We start from the raw sequence: 21569 nt of genomic DNA, 5'->3' as shown, positions 1-21569 counted from the left end.
TTTGAACATATTATGAAGGATATAATAAAAAAAAATTGAAAGTAGTGACAATACTTGAACCCGATTTGACATGAGTTGAAACTAATGAATGGAGGTAAACACTAAAAAACTTTATTTTTTAATTAAAAAAAATTTAGTGTAAAATATTTTTTTCTTTTCAAAATCGAGACGGAGTGACCCCCTTTGTCAAATTAAAAATCAGTACACTAATATTGAATGATTAACGGTACCACACAGTTTTTTTTGGTTATCGACATCAATATCATTCAAATATTACTACTCCGTAATAAATACACTAATATTCAACATTCAGACTAAATCATCAAATTAAAAATCAATAAAATACTCCGTACATCCCAACATTAACATTTTATATATAATTCTTACCTTTATGTTCATTAGAATCTGTTGCTTAAAAAAAGAATAGAAGTGAATGAATAAATAAAAGGAATAATCATAAATAAACAAAACATTTATTTCTTACAATTAGAATTAGAAAATTAGAAGTAAAAAATTAGAATTAGAATTAGAATTAGAGTTAGAAACTTAGAATGACTTAGGGGTTGCTTGCCTCTTATTCTAAAGAGGTGTCCTGAAAACACAGGCGAGGCGATTGTACATGGAAGTGGGTGGGGTTCTATGACCCTACTATTTTGAATTTTTTTTTATACAATGTACTCTTCAAATTGTGTAGGACACCACTAAATTTAACCATAGGACCCCATATATTTTTGAAACTTATGGGGTTTTTTTGGAGGTAAACAACCACTAAATTACCCTTAAAACATAATTAACTTTGAAATTTTTTTTTAGGACCCTATTGGATTATCATCCTAGAATCTCCACTGCCTGAAAACAGATTAATTTTCATATTAAGTGGTAGATTAAGTGATAAATAAATAACAATTTTAATTACTGAATTAAGAATTGTAATTAAGTGAAAAGTAAAGAGAACCTTATACTTCAACATTCAAGAAAATCGTTAAAGATGTTTTTAGTGGTAAAGTTGTGGCAATGATGGTGATGTGGTCTAGTGATACATGATTGCATATTAGCCATTTTTTTCTTTCTATTTGCTTACTTTATTATCAACCATTTCCAATAGTATATATTTTTATATACAATAATCACATGTATATACGTTAACAAAAAAGTAACGTTATTTATAAATAAATCATAAAGTACATGCATAAAAATACACTAAACTAATTAGATCCAAAAAGAAAATCTGATTTTGCTGTCTACATGTAATGTAAACTTGTGTGAAGAATGTCATATTCAAGATTCAGTTGAGATGTAAGAAATATGTTCTCGGGTTGGCTACGGTTCGATCGTGGTTTGACCGTGGTACATATATTCCGAAGATATGCCCATGACATTAAATAATAAAAGTCCATTTATCCTATTCGGTCACACACAAAGGCCAATCGTAAATTGTTTGATATACCTTCTAATCGGAAATTAATTTATTAATCATTAGTTAATGGTTTAATAAATTAAGTTTTTTTTATGTGTGTACATATACTTACAAATCTAAATATATAAGATTTGATTTGATATAAATAAGATTTGATTTGATTTGTAAATCTTATTTTATATAAAGATTTGTACTATAATCATATTTTATATAATATATAAGACTTGATTTGATATAAATAAGATTTGATTTGATTTGTAAATCTTATTTTATATAAAGATTTGATTTTGCAAATCTTTTAAAATCTTTCCAAATCTTTATATTTGTATTATATGTATCAATTTTATTATATATAATACCAAGTCTTGGTATTGAAAATATATATGTAACTTGAGATACAAAAACACACATACAAAATGCTATTTCTCTTTCTCATTTTCAAGTAACCAAAATACTTTATAATTGGGTTCGGGTTTTGGTGGAAATAAGGAAAAGAAAAGATCCGTTAAGTAGAAGGTATAGATCGAAGCAAGGTTGGAACTTTGGGTGTCTACCGTTTAGAGGAACTCTTCTTTGGGTTTTCAAATTCGATCTTCAAAAGGGCTACAAAGGTTGTATTCTAATCTTCTCTTGTTCAGTTTCGTTAATTTGTTTTGTTTACTAAAGTTTTGTACAATGATCCGTGAAAGAGTATGATTTTGTAAAGTTTTAAAAATGCTTCCTCTCGCTTTGAATTTGTATCATACTCCAACAGTGGTATCCGAGCCATCTTGTACAAGTTTTAGCAAACTTTTCTTATGATATTTAGTTTTGATGGATGCGTTGTGCATGATTCTTGGAGATGATCATGCATAACAAACATGCAAAACAAGTATCATGATTTATGTTTTATGTTTCCTAAATACTAATTTGAATCTTGGATTTTGACAAAATGTAAAATGGGTTAAATTCATTTTTTTTCATTTAAGAAATTTTTTTCAGCCTGGACAGTCCGTATTTGATGGACTGTTTCGGGGCTTTAAACTCAATATTATTGTATGAGACCAATTGCATTTGAAAGCTAACTGAAAGAACTTAAATTTGAAAAAAAAAAATTCATCGAAAACGGATTAGAAATGAGTAAGATATGACCATTTAAAGTTACATGTATGAATCTGTAACATCCCGCGTTTTTCCGTTAAATTTATTTTAACACCGTCTTTTTTTTTTTTTAAATAATATCTTTCGCGATTTAAATTTGTATCTTCATTAACTAACGTTCATAATATCCTCGTTATTTAAATATAACGTCACCCGTTTACTCGAGCGTTTTTAAAATATTCGTTTGGTTAATTCCCGCACCCGACTACAAACTCGAGGGACCATTTTTGCCATATGGCCAAACTAATCACTAGTAGTTGACTAAGTCAACTACTTCTCCACCATTCCCCACATTTTTAATTTCTTTTCTTTCTTCTTTTCTCTCAACCAAAAACTCAAACCTTAAATTCTTCATCATCTTCAATCATCATCCAAATTCAAGCAAGGAATCAAACATCAAAACAAATTGTACTTTTGGAATCCTCGTTTCATCCTCTTCGATTTGATACCAACCTCATTGATTTTGGGTAACATTTCTAAAACACTAAATTTCTCTAAATTCGTTTTAATTACTTGAAATGTTGTTAGTTAGTGACTATAGCTCGTGTATAACATGAATATATGATTTGTTTGCTTGATTTGTTGATTTTGGTGTAACTAGCTTGAAAATGAAAATTGTATGCTTAATCTTTGATTTGGATGATTAAAGGTTGTTAGATTGTTAAAGTTCATGTTTTAAAAGTGTTACTAGCATCATTAGCTTCATGTTGATATATAGATTGATCAAAGAAACTTCAAAAACGTGATTATTGATTTTGGTGTTGCTTGACTAGGGTTTGCTAGTTCTTGAAATGAATTTTTGGATGCTTGAATGCCATGGAATGTTAATTGTTAGTGATTAGTTGTAATGTATGCTTCATTACCTTCAAAACGGCATATCATATGTGTAAATTGGATTCCCGGAACTTAAAATGCATATTGATGAACTTGAGGCTTTGAAATGAGCGTTTATTGATCACATGACGAGAATTCGATTGTTGTAAATGATGTTTTTGTTTGAGGATTTGTGTTTAGTTGTGTTCCTTGTCAAAAGAGCTTTCCAACGGTATAAGATACGTCTTCTAATTGTTTGCGGTTTGCGTTTTGCGTTTGTTTGAAGTTTTGACCAAGACTTGAACCTTGAAAACGACCTGACACCAGACCATGTGTTATGTCGCGGCGCGACACCCCTTGCCGCGGCGCGACATTTGCCTTGTCCAGATTCTGTCCAACTTTTCCATTTTATCAAAAATGTTTGCCATGTTCTAGACCTCCAATTCACATGCAACTTGTTTTAACATGCTTATATATGAATAACTAGCATAGAAAATTTGTCCGAGACCCGACCCGAACGTGTTGACTTTTTCGTTGACTTTGACCAAGTTTGACTTTTAGTCAAACTTAACCAAACTTTTATGCAATCTTCCTAACATGCTTTTATACTTGTATCTTGCATGAAACTTGACAATTTGCTTCACATGCTACATAATCAAGTCGTGTCGAGCCATATGACTAATTGAACAACTTTGACCCTTCGTGACTATCGTTATTGATACAACCTTTGTTTAGGTCGAGACTAGCGTTGTCCTTTGCGCACATTACTTGTTGAAGTACCTATTTACACTTGCAATCAAAGGTGAGATCATAGTCCCACTTTTACTCTTTTTGAACTTATATTTGGGATGAGAAAACATAAACGATTCTTTTGAACTAAGTGAACACAAGAACGGGAAAACAAACATTCTACATACGAGTTTAGAACAAAAATCCTCAATTCGATTATCATTAGTTACACTTGCCGGGTGTAAGCGAGAACTTATGTTATATGGCCATATGGGTTGACAACCCTCATCTTTGACGGTTCGCTACCGTCTACGGATGAAATATATTTTCGAGAATCAGTGTTTGTTCTAGCACTAAGTGATGGGGTATACAATGGAAGAAATGTTAAGCTTTGATAATTGGGTGCTCGTGAAACAAACTTTTGGAATGTATTACTATTATTTCATTGATGCAAATCTTGTGGTTCACTTGTACTTACTTACTTAAACCTATGATTTCACCAACGTTTTCGTTGACAGATTTCTATGTTTTTCTCAGGTCATGCACGATATGTGAAACATGCTTCCGCTTACTATTTGATACTTGCATCCGATGTCGAGTATACATGCATTTCATGGAGCGTCTTTTGACTTTACTTTAAACCGTGTCGCCTAGATTTCAATCGTACTTATAACGTTGTAACTTAACTTTTGGTTGAACAATTCTTGTAAACTTTGAAACAATCTTTATTTTGAAATGAAGGCGACATATTTTGGTCAAACGTTATCTTAAAGACTTATAATCAGGTAATGGGACCCACGTAGCCGACGCCGTCACTTGACGATTTGTCGGGGTCGCTACAGTTGGTATCAGAGCCTTGGTTGTAGGGATTTAGAGTTCATTTGTGTCCACCCCGAGTCATAGGGTACATAGGTGAATCTTGACTACAACCGGCATATAGACTGAAGTAGGAATTATTTGACAAATTGTGCATTTATACTCGAACTCTTCTATCATATCTAACTCGTATTCGATCTTGATCTTACGTTGATAAATTTTGTTGATGCGCCACCTTGACTTTATGAAGTAATGTTAAATGCACATGAGAATCAGGGTAATATAATTTCCGGGATTATATTACGGTGATTCACATGGACGTTCCGACATTATGACGTAAAGAATTTAAGGCGAGTCAAGGAAAATTTTCTCTCTATCCTTATTCCATACTGTGGTTAGTATTGTTGAAAATACTAACCAACGATATTCTTGTGTCATGAAGGAACAATGGCTCACCAAGGTCAACACAACACTCCTCTCGAAACTCTTGAACAAGGTCTTCAACGAATGATAACCACCGCCGTGGGTACGGCCGTGGCCGATCACTTTTCTAACAACAACAATCATGGAGCCGGTAATTCAAGCGAAGGTTGCTCCTACAAGAACTTCATGAAGTACAACCCTCCCACTTTCGATGGAACCGGAGGACCGGTTACTCTCACCCGATGGTTTGAACAAATGGAGACCGTTTTTAACACAAGCGGTTGTCGAGACCAAGATAAGGTCAAGTTTTCCACTCTCACTTTCACCGGCATTGCTCTCTCGTGGTGGAACAAGTACGTACAATCGGTGGGTATCGATGAAGCCCACACACTCTCATGGACCGAATTAAGAGAAAGAATGATCACCGAATATTTTCTGCGCGACGAGACTCGAAGGCTCGAACAGGGTCTAAGGAATTTAAAAACGGTCGGGAATGACCTCGGAGCTTATAATCAACGGTTTACCGAACTAGTCTCAATGTGTCCGAATCTCATGACTCCCGAATCCCTAAGAGTCGAACTTTACATGGATGGCCTCCCTAAGAGCATTCAACACGGGGTAATGGCATCCCAACCCACTAACCTACAAGAGGCCTTAACAAAGGCCCACCAAACTTTAGAAACGGTGAATGAAATGGAAGCACCGGCACCAATGGTCGAGAACCACTCGAGTAACAACAAAAGAAAATGGGAAGCCTCGCAACCAAGCAACCACAACAATAACAACCTCTCCAAGAAGCCTCTCACCCCCGGCGGCAAGAAAGGGTATGCCGGAAATCTACCTTATTGTAACAAGTGTCGCAAACATCATTTTGGTGAGTGTGGCAAACCATTTTGCATCAAGTGTCACATAAGTGGACATGTGGCCCATGCCTGTAAGAGTACCGCTACCGTCGCTCGAAAGGTGCCCAACGCACACAGGACGGGTGCTTGCTTCGAATGTGGCCAACTGGGTCATTTTAGGAATGTGTGCCCAAAGAAGAAATCAACCCCAACGCACGCCGTTGAACTATCAACATCGACCCCTAGGATGCCCGAGACAACGATGGACTAGTCACGGGTACGTTTCTTCACAACAAACCGTATATTTCATACTTATTCGATTCGGTTACCGCTAGACGTTTTATAACCAAGGCTTTGACTCGTGCTCTTTGCACTCCACCTTTTCCCCTAGACACTACTTAGGCAATTTAAGTGACCAACGGAAAATATTGTGTGCCTATATATTTTATCGGAGGATATACGTTAAGAATTTTGACTTGACACCTATAGAACTAAGGAGCTCAAAACCTATTCGTTAGAAAGAAATTGTTTCCCCGACGTCTTGTATAGATCATTGTGAACTAAGTAATTTTCGGTTGAAAACCGATACCCTCTTCCTTGTATCCATGACCTCATGATTATTGCATGAATCCCGTGTGCGTCCTAAATCGACCTCCGTTCCGGTTAGGGGAGACGATGTCTCCTAAGCCATCTTCCGAACTCACAACGTTAGTTGTAAATCTCTCTTAGTACCATTCGATTTATTTAGGACTCTGTCCGTATTCATGAACCTCCTAAACCACGTATGCAAACTTATCTAGACAAATCTGTTATCGTATTTATAGATGACATCTTAACTCATTCAAGTAAAGAAGGAAAACGAACAACATCACCATCTTAGTCTCGAACTTTTGAGAAAAGAGCAACTCTATACCAAATTCTCCGAGTGAGAATTTCTGTTAAACGAAGTCAAATTTTCTAGACCATGATGTTAATGGTCAAGGCATTACAATCAATCTCGAAATCAAGCCACACGTAATCATGAAACTCTCTCAACTCAGACTTGTATTCGTAAAATCCTAGATCTCGTCTATTTTTACCGAAGATTCATTCCTGACTTTTCTCGTGTTACACGACTTTTAAACTCGTTAACTCACTAAGGAAAACTTTAAACCTCTTCATGTCTGAGCCTTGAATGTGATTCTTCACACCAACCTTCCTAGCTAAATGCGTATAGCACTAGATGGAACTCAAACATGGAAATATTTCTACTTGAACGCCGAAAGGCATACTCTCTCGTCTCAAAAATCAACATAACTAAAATTCGTTATTTTGCACGAAGAATTCGAATACTAAATTGTGGATCCGATCAATTTTCTCGTCATCCCGTACCACACTACCTACCTCTGTTATTTCACCGTCACCGTCTGATATTACTGGGATTTAAGATAACACACAATCCAACGATACTTCACTCTTCTTTGACGTAACGCCCTTGTGTTTCTGATAATCGGTCAACTATTATTCAACCCCGAACTATACAACTACGTGTACTACCTCGTTTCTCTTTCAGACTTCAACTTTTGACAACTAGAGGCACGTTATGGCAACCTCGAGATGTAAACTCATCCTATTCTAAGTCCTCATTTCACTACTATCTTTACCGTTCGCATTTCCGTTTAAAGAAACTCCTTGTAACATTTCTCCATGGATAGAGAAACTCCTCATATTACATAAGTATTCGCCACGAGGGTGAATAGTCCTAACGAACATTTTTTTCGAACCCTAACTGACTCGTTCAAACATATCTTAAGAGATTCTATTCCAACACGGTGTATCTTTGTTAATTATCCCGTATCGAAATACTCGTTTCACTTCTAGTTTTACAAGAAACCTTGGAGACCCGCTTAGACATGAGTACCGCGTACCACCCACAAACCGATGAACCAAGCAAACGAACGATTTACGTCTTGAAAAGACATGTCACGAACTCGTATTGTCACCTTTAGTAGATCACTCTTACAACAGTAGTTACCACTCGTGTGTTCGCACGCACTTTCCGAAACCCCATATGACTGCTAATGTCATACCCCTGTTCATTCAATCAAAGCAAATCACCGAATCTGAACTCCATCAAGAAACAACAATTGAGATCTTTCAAGTCCGAGAAGGGCTCGAGACAACCCATGGTCGCCAGAAGAGTTATACCAAACTTAGATGAAAACCTCACAAATCCCAGTGTGTAGCCGCATAATGTTGAGAAACCGCACCTTGGAAAGGTGTAATCCATTTTGGGGAAATCGAGAAAGGCTAGCCGCAATATCGAACCTTTTGAAACCTTGGGGCGTATTGGGACCGCTTCCTACCGCTTAGAACTTTCGACTCAATTAAGTTTCCGTTTACCCTACATTTCGTGTAACAAATTTGGAAACGTGTCCTGCGGAACAGGAACGTGCAATCCTGCCAGACACACCAACTATTGATGACAAACTTCTCTTCATGGGAAAACCAGTTAAAACCAGGGATCGTGAAACCAAACCTTAAAACAACATATGATCCCGACCGTCAAGTTCGCTGAAATGTCCAAGGACGTACCTTCACTTATTCGTAGAATTGGCAACACGAGATCTGGAGGAAGATTCAACAAATACTACTTCCAACTAAATTTCGGGACGAAATTTCTTTTGAGGTGTGGATAATGTAACATCCCGCGTTTTTCCGTTAAATTTATTTTAACACCGTCTTTTTTTTTTTTAAATAATATCTTTCGCGATTTAAATTTGTATCTTCATTAACTAACGTTCATAATATCCTCGTTATTTAAATATAACGTCACCCGTTTACTCGAGCGTTTTTAAAATATTCGTTTGGTTAATTCCCGCACCCGACTACAAACTCGAGGGACCATTTTTGCCATATGGCCAAACTAATCACTAGTAGTTGACTAAGTCAACTACTTCTCCACCATTCCCCACATTTTTAATTTCTTTTCTTTCTTCTTTTCTCTCAACCAAAAACTCAAACCTTAAATTCTTCATCATCTTCAATCATCATCCAAATTCAAGCAAGGAATCAAACATCAAAACAAATTGTACTTTTGGAATCCTCGTTTCATCCTCTTCGATTTGATACCAACCTCATTGATTTTGGGTAACATTTCTAAAACACTAAATTTCTCTAAATTCGTTTTAATTACTTGAAATGTTGTTAGTTAGTGACTATGGCTCGTGTATAACATGAATATATGATTTGTTTGCTTGATTTGTTGATTTTGGTGTAACTAGCTTGAAAATGAAAATTGTATGCTTAATCTTTGATTTGGATGATTAAAGGTTGTTAGATTGTTAAAGTTCATGTTTTAAAAGTGTTACTAGCATCATTAGCTTCATGTTGATATATAGATTGATCAAAGAAACTTCAAAAACGTGATTATTGATTTTGGTGTTGCTTGACTAGGGTTTGCTAGTTCTTGAAATGAATTTTTGGATGCTTGAATGCCATGGAATGTTAATTGTTAGTGATTAGTTGTAATGTATGCTTCATTACCTTCAAAACGGCATATCATATGTGTAAATTGGATTCCCGGAACTTAAAATGCATATTGATGAACTTGAGGCTTTGAAATGAGCGTTTATTGATCACATGACGAGAATTCGATTGTTGTAAATGATGTTTTTGTTTGAGGATTTGTGTTTAGTTGTGTTCCTTGTCAAAAGAGCTTTCCAACGGTATAAGATACGTCTTCTAATTGTTTGCGGTTTGCGTTTTGCGTTTGTTTGAAGTTTTGACCAAGACTTGAACCTTGAAAACGACCTGACACCAGACCATGTGTTATGTCGCGGCGCGACACCCCTTGCCGCGGCGCGACATTTGCCTTGTCCAGATTCTGTCCAACTTTTCCATTTTATCAAAAATGTTTGCCATGTTCTAGACCTCCAATTCACATGCAACTTGTTTTAACATGCTTATATATGAATAACTAGCATAGAAAATTTGTCCGAGACCCGACCCGAACGTGTTGACTTTTTCGTTGACTTTGACCAAGTTTGACTTTTAGTCCAACTTAACCAAACTTTTATGCAATCTTCCTAACATGCTTTTATACTTGTATCTTGCATGAAACTTGACAATTTGCTTCACATGCTACATAATCAAGTCGTGTCGAGCCATATGACTAATTGAACAACTTTGACCCTTCGTGACTATCGTTATTGATACAACCTTTGTTTAGGTCGAGACTAGCGTTGTCCTTTGCGCACATTACTTGTTGAAGTACCTATTTACACTTGCAATCAAAGGTGAGATCATAGTCCCACTTTTACTCTTTTTGAACTTATATTTGGGATGAGAAAACATAAACGATTCTTTTGAACTAAGTGAACACAAGAACGGGAAAACAAACATTCTACATACGAGTTTAGAACAAAAATCCTCAATTCGATTATCATTAGTTACACTTGCCGGGTGTAAGCGAGAACTTATGTTATATGGCCATATGGGTTGACAACCCTCATCTTTGACGGTTCGCTACCGTCTACGGATGAAATATATTTTCGAGAATCAGTGTTTGTTCTAGCACTAAGTGATGGGGTATACAATGGAAGAAATGTTAAGCTTTGATAATTGGGTGCTCGTGAAACAAACTTTTGGAATGTATTACTATTATTTCATTGATGCAAATCTTGTGGTTCACTTGTACTTACTTACTTAAACCTATGATTTCACCAACGTTTTCGTTGACAGATTTCTATGTTTTTCTCAGGTCATGCACGATATGTGAAACATGCTTCCGCTTACTATTTGATACTTGCATCCGATGTCGAGTATACATGCATTTCATGGAGCGTCTTTTGACTTTACTTTAAACCGTGTCGCCTAGATTTCAATCGTACTTATAACGTTGTAACTTAACTTTTGGTTGAACAATTCTTGTAAACTTTGAAACAATCTTTATTTTGAAATGAAGGCGACATATTTTGGTCAAACGTTATCTTAAAGACTTATAATCAGGTAATGGGACCCACGTAGCCGACGCCGTCACTTGACGATTTGTCGGGGTCGCTACAGAATCTGCCAAAATCCGAAAATTTTAATGGTAACTTGCATGTTGACTATTAAAGATTCAATGTTTAGAAAAATAAAGTACATGAATTCTTTTCATGTTTTACATGAAATGAGAAAATTAAAATTATTAATTTTAGACTTTATGCTTTGGTAAAGTGAATAAATCTCCAACATGTTTTGATTCACTTAATATGTTTATTTGGATGGTTTTGGCATGAAAACCATACTTACAAAATATGAAGTGGGTTTACATACATATGTTATGTAAACAAGGATTGAATATTATAAGTGCCCTTAAGTGTTGTTTAAATTAATCCTTATCGAAACATGTTATATGAAAATGGACGGTTGGCACTCCATTTGTTATGTATGCGATTGTTGTATGAAATCGGTAGTATTTGCCTCAATAAGACCCTTGTGTGGATGTCTGGTTGTATGATTTAATTTATTATTTATTCGGGATGAATGTAATAATTTATTAAACGACTTGCATGTCGTCTTTCTATTTATATTGTATTTGTAATAGTATAGAAAATAGAATAGTTATTTTGTAAGATAATGCAACCAATATTGAAATCAAGAAGATGATGTTCACAAGGCGGCCCATCCGAGCATATAATGGAGATGGCGGTTTTAGTGGGAGCCAATTCTCACACAAGGTTATGTCCCTAGTTGACCATGTTTTTCCGTGTGTTGGCTCACCGGAAAAACGCATAGGACTCGAGGCATACTACCGATAATTGCGTGTCATGATTATTATTGTTTTATTATTTGTCTATGCCATGCTAGCTAGAAAATGTTTTTTAAAAAAACAAAGGGGACAATAATCATATAAAACGGTTTGGTTAAAATTAGTTTAACAAACGTAACACGCAATACATAATTAGCAAATGTTTTAAAATGGTGTAAACTACTTTTGCTAAAAGAAAACAAAAACCCGTTTTAAATGTAAACTTTACGCTATCCATGAGTAGTACACACATCCGAACCTTCTACCTGTTAGAGTTCGCGATACCCGAGAGTCTTGGGCAGGACTTTAATTGGGTGTTGGGAAGGGTGAGGTGAATTTCGCGATACCCGAGAGTCTTGGGCCGGATTTCACGTGTATCTATCACGGACGGTTTACAATCTGAAATCGTGGTTTGCGGCAAACCCGCCACGAGGAAGGATTAGCGTAGAAGGGATTAAACATGCCAAGTGAAATAATTGATTATCACTAAATCCCGCAGAACCTAAGAATTTCATAATGGATGAAATTGGTAATATAGTTACCTACCTAAATAGCTTATGGTTGGCGATCCGCGGCGAACCCGTCGTTAACATAAGTGAAATATGGATCTTAGCCTTGTTAATTATAATTGTTTGAATATTAAACACACTTGGGTAATTATCTTAACAAGGTTTAAACATATCAAACTAACTAATACAACTTACTTTAAAAATAAAATATGACAGATGTCTGCAACAAACACAAATCCTACTCCGTCATCAATCACTAATTTCTGCCTTAAAGGGCTCCTCGAAAAGAACAAGCTTACGGGCTTGAACTACATGGACTGGCTTCGCAACCTAAGAATTGCTCTTAGGATGGAAGGAAATATCAGGGCAATTGAGGAACCCTTACCGGCAGAACCCGGATCGAGAGCTACTCAAGCGGCTAGGGACGAGTTTGAAAAACGGCGTTCCGAGTCTAATGAGGTAGCATGCTTGATGTTGGCAACCATGTCTCCAGAGCTCCAAAAGGGCATGGAGAGCTTAGGGTCGTATGACATGCTTAACCAACTCAAGGACATGTTCCAACAACAAGCAAAGCAAGAAAGGTTTGACACCGTGAAAGCTCTCGTATCTTGCAAAATGGCAACGGGAAGTAGCGTTAGTATCCATGTACTACAAATGAAAGGGTACATAGACCGGTTGGAGCGCCTTGGTTTTTCCATAAGTCAGGAGCTTGCAACGGATTTTATCCTGAACTCGCTGACTAGTGCATATGAAGGATTCATTATGAACTATAATATGAACAATATGGAGAAAACAATCATGGAGCTCCATGGCATGTTGAAAACCGTTGAGGCTAAAATGGCCAAAGCTAAACCCGCAACTACCGTTCTAGCCATTCGTGAAGGTGGGATTAAGAAGAAGAAAAACAAAGCAAAGGGCAAGAACAAGGGCAAGGGTAAGGTTGGCACGTCCAACTTCAAACCTAAACCTAAGGGCATTGCTAACTCTTCTACTTCAAAGATCCCGCAAACCAAGTCTCCTGAAGAAGCAATATGCTTTCATTGTGGGGATAAAGGACATTGGAGGCGCAATTGTACTAAGTACTTGAAGGAACTTAATGAACTACGGGCTAAGGGAGTCGCCGTACCTTCAGGTTTGTTCATGATTGAACTAAACAATACTACTATTTCTAATTCCTGGGTATTGGACACGGGATGGGTTACTCACATTTGTACAAATGTGCAGGGACTCACAAGAAGTAGGAAGCTGAAGACCGGGGAGCTTAATCTAATCATGGGGAATAAGAATGTTGCCTCTGTTGACATGATTGGAGAATACAAGCTTTCTTTTGATTCTGGTTTATGTATTGTTTTATCTAATGTTTGCTACAGTGCCGAAATGGCAAGAAACATTATATCTTTTGATGCTTTATTTAATGATGGTTTTAATTTTAGTTTTGATAATGGATCAATACTTGTTCACAAAAATGGGATGTTTTATTTCAAGGCTAGTCCTTGTAAAGGCATCTTAGAAACCACAGCAAAGCTAAATGATAGTTCAATCTACAATGTTGATTCATCCAAAGATGTTTTGGATAAAACGTATCTATGGCATTGTCGTTTAGGCCACATAAACAAGAAACGCATAGCCAAACTCCAGTCAGATGGAATTCTAGAATCATTTGATATAATATCGTATGATGAATGCGAATCTTGCTTATCAGGAAAAATGACAAAGGCACCTTTCACAGGAAACTGTGAACGGGCAAAGGATCTGTTGGGGTTGGTACACACTGATGTGTGCGGTCCGTTCAGATCGCCTACTAGACACCAGGAACGATACTTCGTTACATTTACTGATGACTTCAGTAGATATGGCTATGTTTATTTAATTAAACAAAAGTCTGAAACTTTTGGAGTGTTCAAGGCATACCAAAATGAAGTAGAAAATCAACTGAACAAAAGAATTAAGATTCTCCGATCTGATAGAGGTGGTGAATATCTTAATGATGAATTTCGTGATCATCTACGGGGTTGTGGGATAATCTCACAATTAGCTCCTCCTAGAACACCACAACATAATGGTGTGGCTGAAAGGAGGAATCGAACATTACTTGATATGGTTCGATCCATGATGAGCCGCACAATACTTCCAATCAGTTTTTGGGGTTACGCCCTACAAACTGCCGCAAAGATCCTTAACCTCATCCCAACCAAGAAAGTTTCCAAAACACCTTATGAGATATGGCATGGTAAAACTGTGTCTCTCTCATATCTAAGAATTTGGGGTTGTGAGGCTTACGTTCGTCGTGAAGCTCAAGATAAACTTGAACCCAGATCTGAAAAGTGTTTATTTATTGGTTACCCGGCTGATTCTTTTGGATATTTGTTTTACAACCCTACTGAGAACAAAGTCTTTGTGTCTCGAAAGGGAGTCTTCCTTGAAAAGGATTTCATATCAAAAGAAACCAGTGGGAGCAAAATAGACCTTGAAGAAATTCAAGAATCAACCGACATGGAAACCGATATTGGAACCGATTCTCCTCAAGAGGTCGACGAACCTGCTGTTGAGAGAGAAACTGACCTACAGCCACCACCCATACGTAGATCTGATAGAGTTCGTCAAACACCAAAGAAATATAGTTTACACATATTTGAGGGTGATGATGAAAATATAGATTCTGATGAACCTATTACCTATCAGGAAGCGATAACAGGCCCTGAGTCTGCCAAATGGAAGGAGGCTATGGACAACGAGATCCAATTCATGCATGATAATCAAGTCTGGACCTTGATTGATCATATACCAGGTATTAAAACCATTGGGTGTAAGTGGGTCTTCAAGAAGAAGACCGATATGGATGGAAATGTACACACATTCAAAGCCAGACTGGTGGCTAAGGGTTACACGCAACAATATGGTGTAGACTATGATGAAACTTTTTCACCAGTAGCTATGTTGAAATCTATTAGAATACTTCTTGCCATAGCTACATTTTATGACTATGAGATATGGCAAATGGATGTAAAAACAGCTTTCCTTAATGGTAAACTAACAGAGAATGTGTTTATGACACAACCCGAGGGTTATGTACATCCTAAGTATCCTAATAGTGTGTGCAAGCTTCAAAGGTCCACTTATGGACTTGAACAAGCTTCTCGTACCTGGAATCTTTGCTTTAATGAGAAGATCAAAGAATTTGGTTTTATTAGAGGCGAAGATGAGCCATGTGTCTATGTTAGGTCTAGTGGGAGTGTTATAGTCTTCCGTGTACTATATGTCGATGACATATTACTCATGGGAAATGATATCCCGACATTGAAAGATGTCAAAGCTTGGCTAGGGAAATGTTTCTCCATGAAAGACATAGGAGATGCATCATATATTTAGGGTATAAAGATCTATCGAGATAGGTCAAGGAGATTAATTGGGCTAAACCAAAGTGCATATATAGATAAGATACTGAAGAAATTCGGTATGCATAACTCCAAGAAAGGGTGCGTTCCTATGAACCCTGGAATGATATTGAGCAAGTCTCAATGTCCTAATTCTGACTTGGAATCAGCTACCATGAGTCGGACTCCATATGCTTCAGCTATAGGATCGATCATGTATGCGATGATATGCACTAGGCCTGACGTGTCGTATGCACTAAGCATGACTAGTCGTTATCAGGCCAATCCTGGTGAAGCTCATTGGATAGCAGTCAAGAACATTCTAAAGTATCTTAGGAGGACTAAAGAGATGTTCTTGGTCTATGGTGGGAATGACGAGCTGAGCGTCAAAGGATACTCAGACGCTAGTTTCCAATCAGATAGAGATGATTGCTCTTCACAATCAGGATTTGTATTTATGTTGAAAGGTGGAGCCGTCACATGGAGAAGTGGCAAGCAAAGTACTATTGCTGATTCTACGACAGAAGCCGAGTATATAGCGGTAAATGAAGCTGCTAAAGAGGCCATGTGGATAAAAAAATTCATCGGGGATCTAGGAGTGGTTCCTACAATCCATGATCCTGTTGAGATTTTCTGCGACAATGTGAGTGCGGTTGTCTTGGCTCAAGAACCGAGGTCACAAAAGCGTACATGGCACATACTCAGAAAGTACCATTACATCCGTCAACTTGTAGCAGAAAATGACATATTATTAAGTAGAGTAGACACGACTAAGAACTTGGCTAATCCTTTCACCAAGCCTTTGCCACAGACTAAGCATGATGCTCATAGCATGTCTATTGGCATTCGTGTCATCGATGATAAAGTTTGATTGTATTTATTATGTTAAGTTTGAAACTTTAAACATTGGGCAATAATATATGTTGCAATTGATCTGATGATTAATATATTGAGATTATATTATACGCACGATGCGATCATTTCATTGTATATTGCCATGTTTCATTTTGCATGTTTTAACTTCCAATGAATATTATTTCATAAACTTCCACAGTCGATCATTCTCTAAGGAAGAGAGAATTGAATTAAGGCTGCTATGAAGTGTAGTAATATAGGCTTATATGAAACTACATTCATGAGGAACTTGATAGTTGATTCAAGGTTCTGGAATGACCACACTTAGACATTACTGTAACATCCCGCCTTTTTCCGTTTACTTTCCGTTTATTCATTTTAAACTCCGTTATATGTTTATAACATCTCCCGTTAATACGCGTTTTAAATTATCTCGTTTAGGTAATTCACGCACCCGATTCAAACTTGAGGGACTAAAATTGACACGGGGAAAACTAGTTGACTAGGTCAACTAGTCCACCCCAATCACCACCATTCAATCATCTCCATCTCTCTCTCTTTCTCTCTAGCAAGAACACACACACAATTACCAAATTCATTCAATCATCATCTAAATTCGATCTAGGAGGCTTACAACAAAATAAATTACATAATTGTGATCCTCTCTTCATCCTCTTCATTTTGGTACCAACTTCATCTCGTTTGGGTAACATTTCTAAAACTCTAGATTTCTCTAAATTCGTGTTTTTGACTTGAAATGGTGTTAGTTAGTGTCTATGGCTCATTGTGATGTCGTGTATGTAAATTATATGCTCGATCTTGTTATTCGGTGTAACTAGCATGAACACTTGAAATGGGTTAGTTTAATCTTTGATTTTGATTGATTAAATGTTGTTAGATGTTAAACCCATTGTGTTAAAAGTGTTACTAGCATCGTTAGTTTCGTTTTGGTATGTTGGATGATATGAAAACCGTGCGTTAACATGATTATTGATTTTGTGATTCTTAATTAGGGTTTGATGAACCTTAAAATGAACTTTTGATGCATTGAATGCTTGTTAATGTTGTTAGTAAGTGTTAGGTTGTATTGTATGCTTGATTACCTATGAAATGGCGTATTGTATGTAGGTAGTAAGTTTCCGAATCATTGATATGTATTTATGAACTTGGATGCGGTTAATGATGAGCATTAAATGCGGTTTTGGTTGTTGTAAGTGTTGAATTGATAGACGAAATGTGTTTAGTCGTTTTCCTCGTCAAAATACCTTCCCAAAGGTGTATGATACATGTTCTAGGTGTTTTCGGTTAGCAAATTGTTTTTGTTTGAGTTTTGGTTCGTGCATTTCTTTGTTGCAGCAAAACAGGGCCTGGATACAGATCTGGACGCCGTCCAGATTCTTAGACGCCATCCAGCCCTTCAGACTTGGACGCCGTCCAGTATTTTGGACGCCGTCCAGGCCTTCAAAGTTGGACGCCGTCCAGACAATCTGGACGCCGTCCAGATACCCTGGCAGGCTACTGTCTTCGTTGGTCATTTTACGGAAAATGTTTGCTATGCTATGGACCTCCGATTCACATGTAATTTGTTCTAACATGCTCATACATGATTAAAAACCTCAGAAAAATTATTCGGGACCCGACCCGAACGTGTTGACTTTTTCGTTGACTTTGACCGACCAAAGTTTGACTTTTTGTCAAACTTAACCAAATGATTATGCAACCTTCCTAACTTGTTTCTATACTTGTATCTTGCATGAAACTTGACAATTTGATTTCACATGCTACATAATCGAGTCGTAACGAGCCGTAGGACTAATTGAACATCTTTGACCTATCGTGTTTACCGTTATTGATACGACCTATTTGTTTAGGTCAAGACTAGCATTGTTCTTTGCACACGTTACTTGTCGAAGTACTTATTTACTCTTCCGTTCAAGGTGAGATCATAGTCCCACTTTTACTCTTTTGAAACTTACATTTGGGATGAGAAAACATAAACGTTCCTTTTTAACTAAGTGAACACAAGTACAGGAAAACAAACATTCTACATACGAGTTTAGAACAAAAATTCTCAATTCGATTATCATTAGTTACACTTGCCGGGTGTAAGCGAGAACTTATGTTATATGGCCATATGGGTTTGACAAACCCTCATTCAAACGGTTCGCTACCATTTACGAATGAAATGTATTTTCGAGAAACAGTGTATGTTCTAACACTATTGTGATGGGGTTCTATGGAAGGAATGTTAAGCATTGATAATTGGGTGCTCGTGAAACAAACTTTTGGAATGTATTACTATTATCTCATTGTTGCAAATCTTGTGGTTCACTTGTACTTACTTACTCAAACCTATGATTTCACCAACGTTTTCGTTGACAGATTTCTATGTTTTTCTTAGGTCCTTGAACGATACATGATACATGCTTTCGCTCATTATTTTGATACTTGCATTGGATGTCGAGTATATATGCATACATGGAGCGCCTTTTGGCTACTTTTAAATTGTGTCGCATAAGTTTCATTTGTACTTATAACTTTGTAACGTAACTTGTGGTGGAACTATTCTTGTAAACTTTGAACAATCTTTACATTTGAAATGAATGCGACATATCTTTTGGTCAAACGTTGTTTTAAAGACTTATGACCACGTAACGGGACCTAGGTAGACGGCGCCGTCAAACATGATTTGGTCGGGTCGCTACAGATGGTATCAGAGCGTTGGTTGTAGGGATTTAGAGTTCATTGGTGTCAACCTCGAGTCATAGGGTACATTGGTGAGTCTAGACTACAACCGGCATATAGACTTGAAGTAGGAATTACTTGACTACTTGTGCATTTATACTCGAAAGCTTCTACTCATATCTACTCTTAGTTCATCTTAATATCACGTTGTTAAATTTAATTGACACGCCACCTTGACTTTATGAAGTAGTGTTAAATGCACATGTGAATCAGGGTAATATAATTTCCGGGATTATATTACGGTGGTTCACATGGACGTTCCGACATTATGACATAAAGAATTTAAGGCGAGTCGAGGAAAAACTTCTCTTTATCTTTATTCTATATCACAGTTAGTATTATTGAGAATACTAATCAATGATATTCTTGTGTCTTGAAGGAACAATGGCTCCTCGTCGTGTACGCCGCAATGAAACTCCCGAACAAGCTCTCGAACGGATGATAGCTACCGCCGTAGATGCGGCCATGGCCGGTCACTCATCCAACAACAACAACAATAATAACAACAACCACAACAACAACAACAATGGAGCCGGTAACTCAAACGAATGGTGCTCCTATAAATCCTTCATGGGGTGCAAACCTCACACTTTTGATGGAATCGGGGGACCGGTCGTGCTTACCCGATGGTTTGAGCAAACGGAAGCCGTCTTTAGCATAAGCGGTTGTCGGGACCAAGACAAGGTCAAATACTCCACTCACACCTTCGCCGGTGTCGCTCTTACATGGTGGAATACTTATGTACAATCGGTGGGTACCGATGAAGCTCACACCCTCTCTTGGGCCGACTTGAGGGAAAAGATGATTGTCGAATATTTCCCTCGTGAAGAAACCCGAAGGCTCGAACAAGAGCTAAGAACTTTAAAGGCGATCGGAAATGATCTCAAGGCTTATAATCAACGATTTTCCGAACTAGCCTTGATGTGCCCAAATCTTGTGAACCCCGAAGCTTTAAGGGTTGAACTTTACATGGATGGTCTTCCAAAGAGTATCAAGCACGGAGTAATGTCATCCAAACCCACTAATCATCAAGAAGCTTTGAACATGGCCCGCAAATTGATATAAACGGTTGACGAAATCGTAGTTCCGGCACCTAAGGCCGAGGATAAATCGGGCGGCAACAAAAGAAAATGGGAACCCTCCCAATCAAACAACAACAACTTTGCTAAGAAGCCTTACACCTCCGACGGCAAGAAGGGTTATGCCGGGAACCTACCTCTTTGCAACAAATGCAACAAACATCACTTTGGTGAATGTGGCAAGTTAATTTGCCACCGGTGCCAAGGAGTTGGTCATAAGGCCAATGAGTGTAAAAGTGTTGCCCCCATCGCTCGAAAGGGGCCCAATGCACCAAAAACGGGCACTTGTTATGAATGTGGCCAAACGGTCCATTATAGGAATGCATGCCCGAAGAGGAAAGATAACCCCAATACGCGCAGCCGAGCTTTCAACATCAACACCGAGGAAGCCCGAGATGATAATGAATTAGTCACGGGTACGTTTCTTCTCAATAACACTTATGTTACTTGTTTATTCGATTCGGGTGCCGATAAGAGTTTTGTATCCAAGACTTTGACTCATTCTTTTAATACTCCACCACGTCCACTAGATACCACTTATACTATTGAGGTGGCCAACGGAAAACTATTGAGTACCGACACATATTACCGGGGGTGTACGTTAAACATTTTGGGTAATGAGTTTGAAATCGACTTGATACCCATGGAACTAGGTAGCTTCGATGTAATAATCGGTATGAATTGGCTAGCCAAAATGAAATCTCACATCCTTTGTGATCTTAACGCAATCCGAATCCCTATCGAGAATGGTGAACCTTTGATCATCTATGGCGATAAGAGTTGCACCGGACTCAACCTTGTTTCGTGTATTAAAGTTAGAAAACTACTCCATAAGGGTTGTTTTGCGATCCTTGCTCACGTTAAGAAAGTCGAGTCCGATGAGAAGCACATCGATGATGTGCCAATTGTTAGTGACTATTCCGATGTATTTCCCGACGAATTGCCGGGTCTTCCACCTCATCGACCGGTTGAATTCCAAATCGATCTTATTCCGGGAGCCGCACCCGTAGCACGTGCACCGTATAGACTTGCTCCATCCGAAATGCAAGAATTG

The sequence above is a fragment of the Rutidosis leptorrhynchoides genome, chromosome 4, assembly GCF_046630445.1.
Source record: "Rutidosis leptorrhynchoides isolate AG116_Rl617_1_P2 chromosome 4, CSIRO_AGI_Rlap_v1, whole genome shotgun sequence".
In the NCBI taxonomy this organism is placed as follows: domain Eukaryota; kingdom Viridiplantae; phylum Streptophyta; class Magnoliopsida; order Asterales; family Asteraceae; genus Rutidosis; species Rutidosis leptorrhynchoides.
This window is presented reverse-complemented; position numbering follows the sequence as displayed.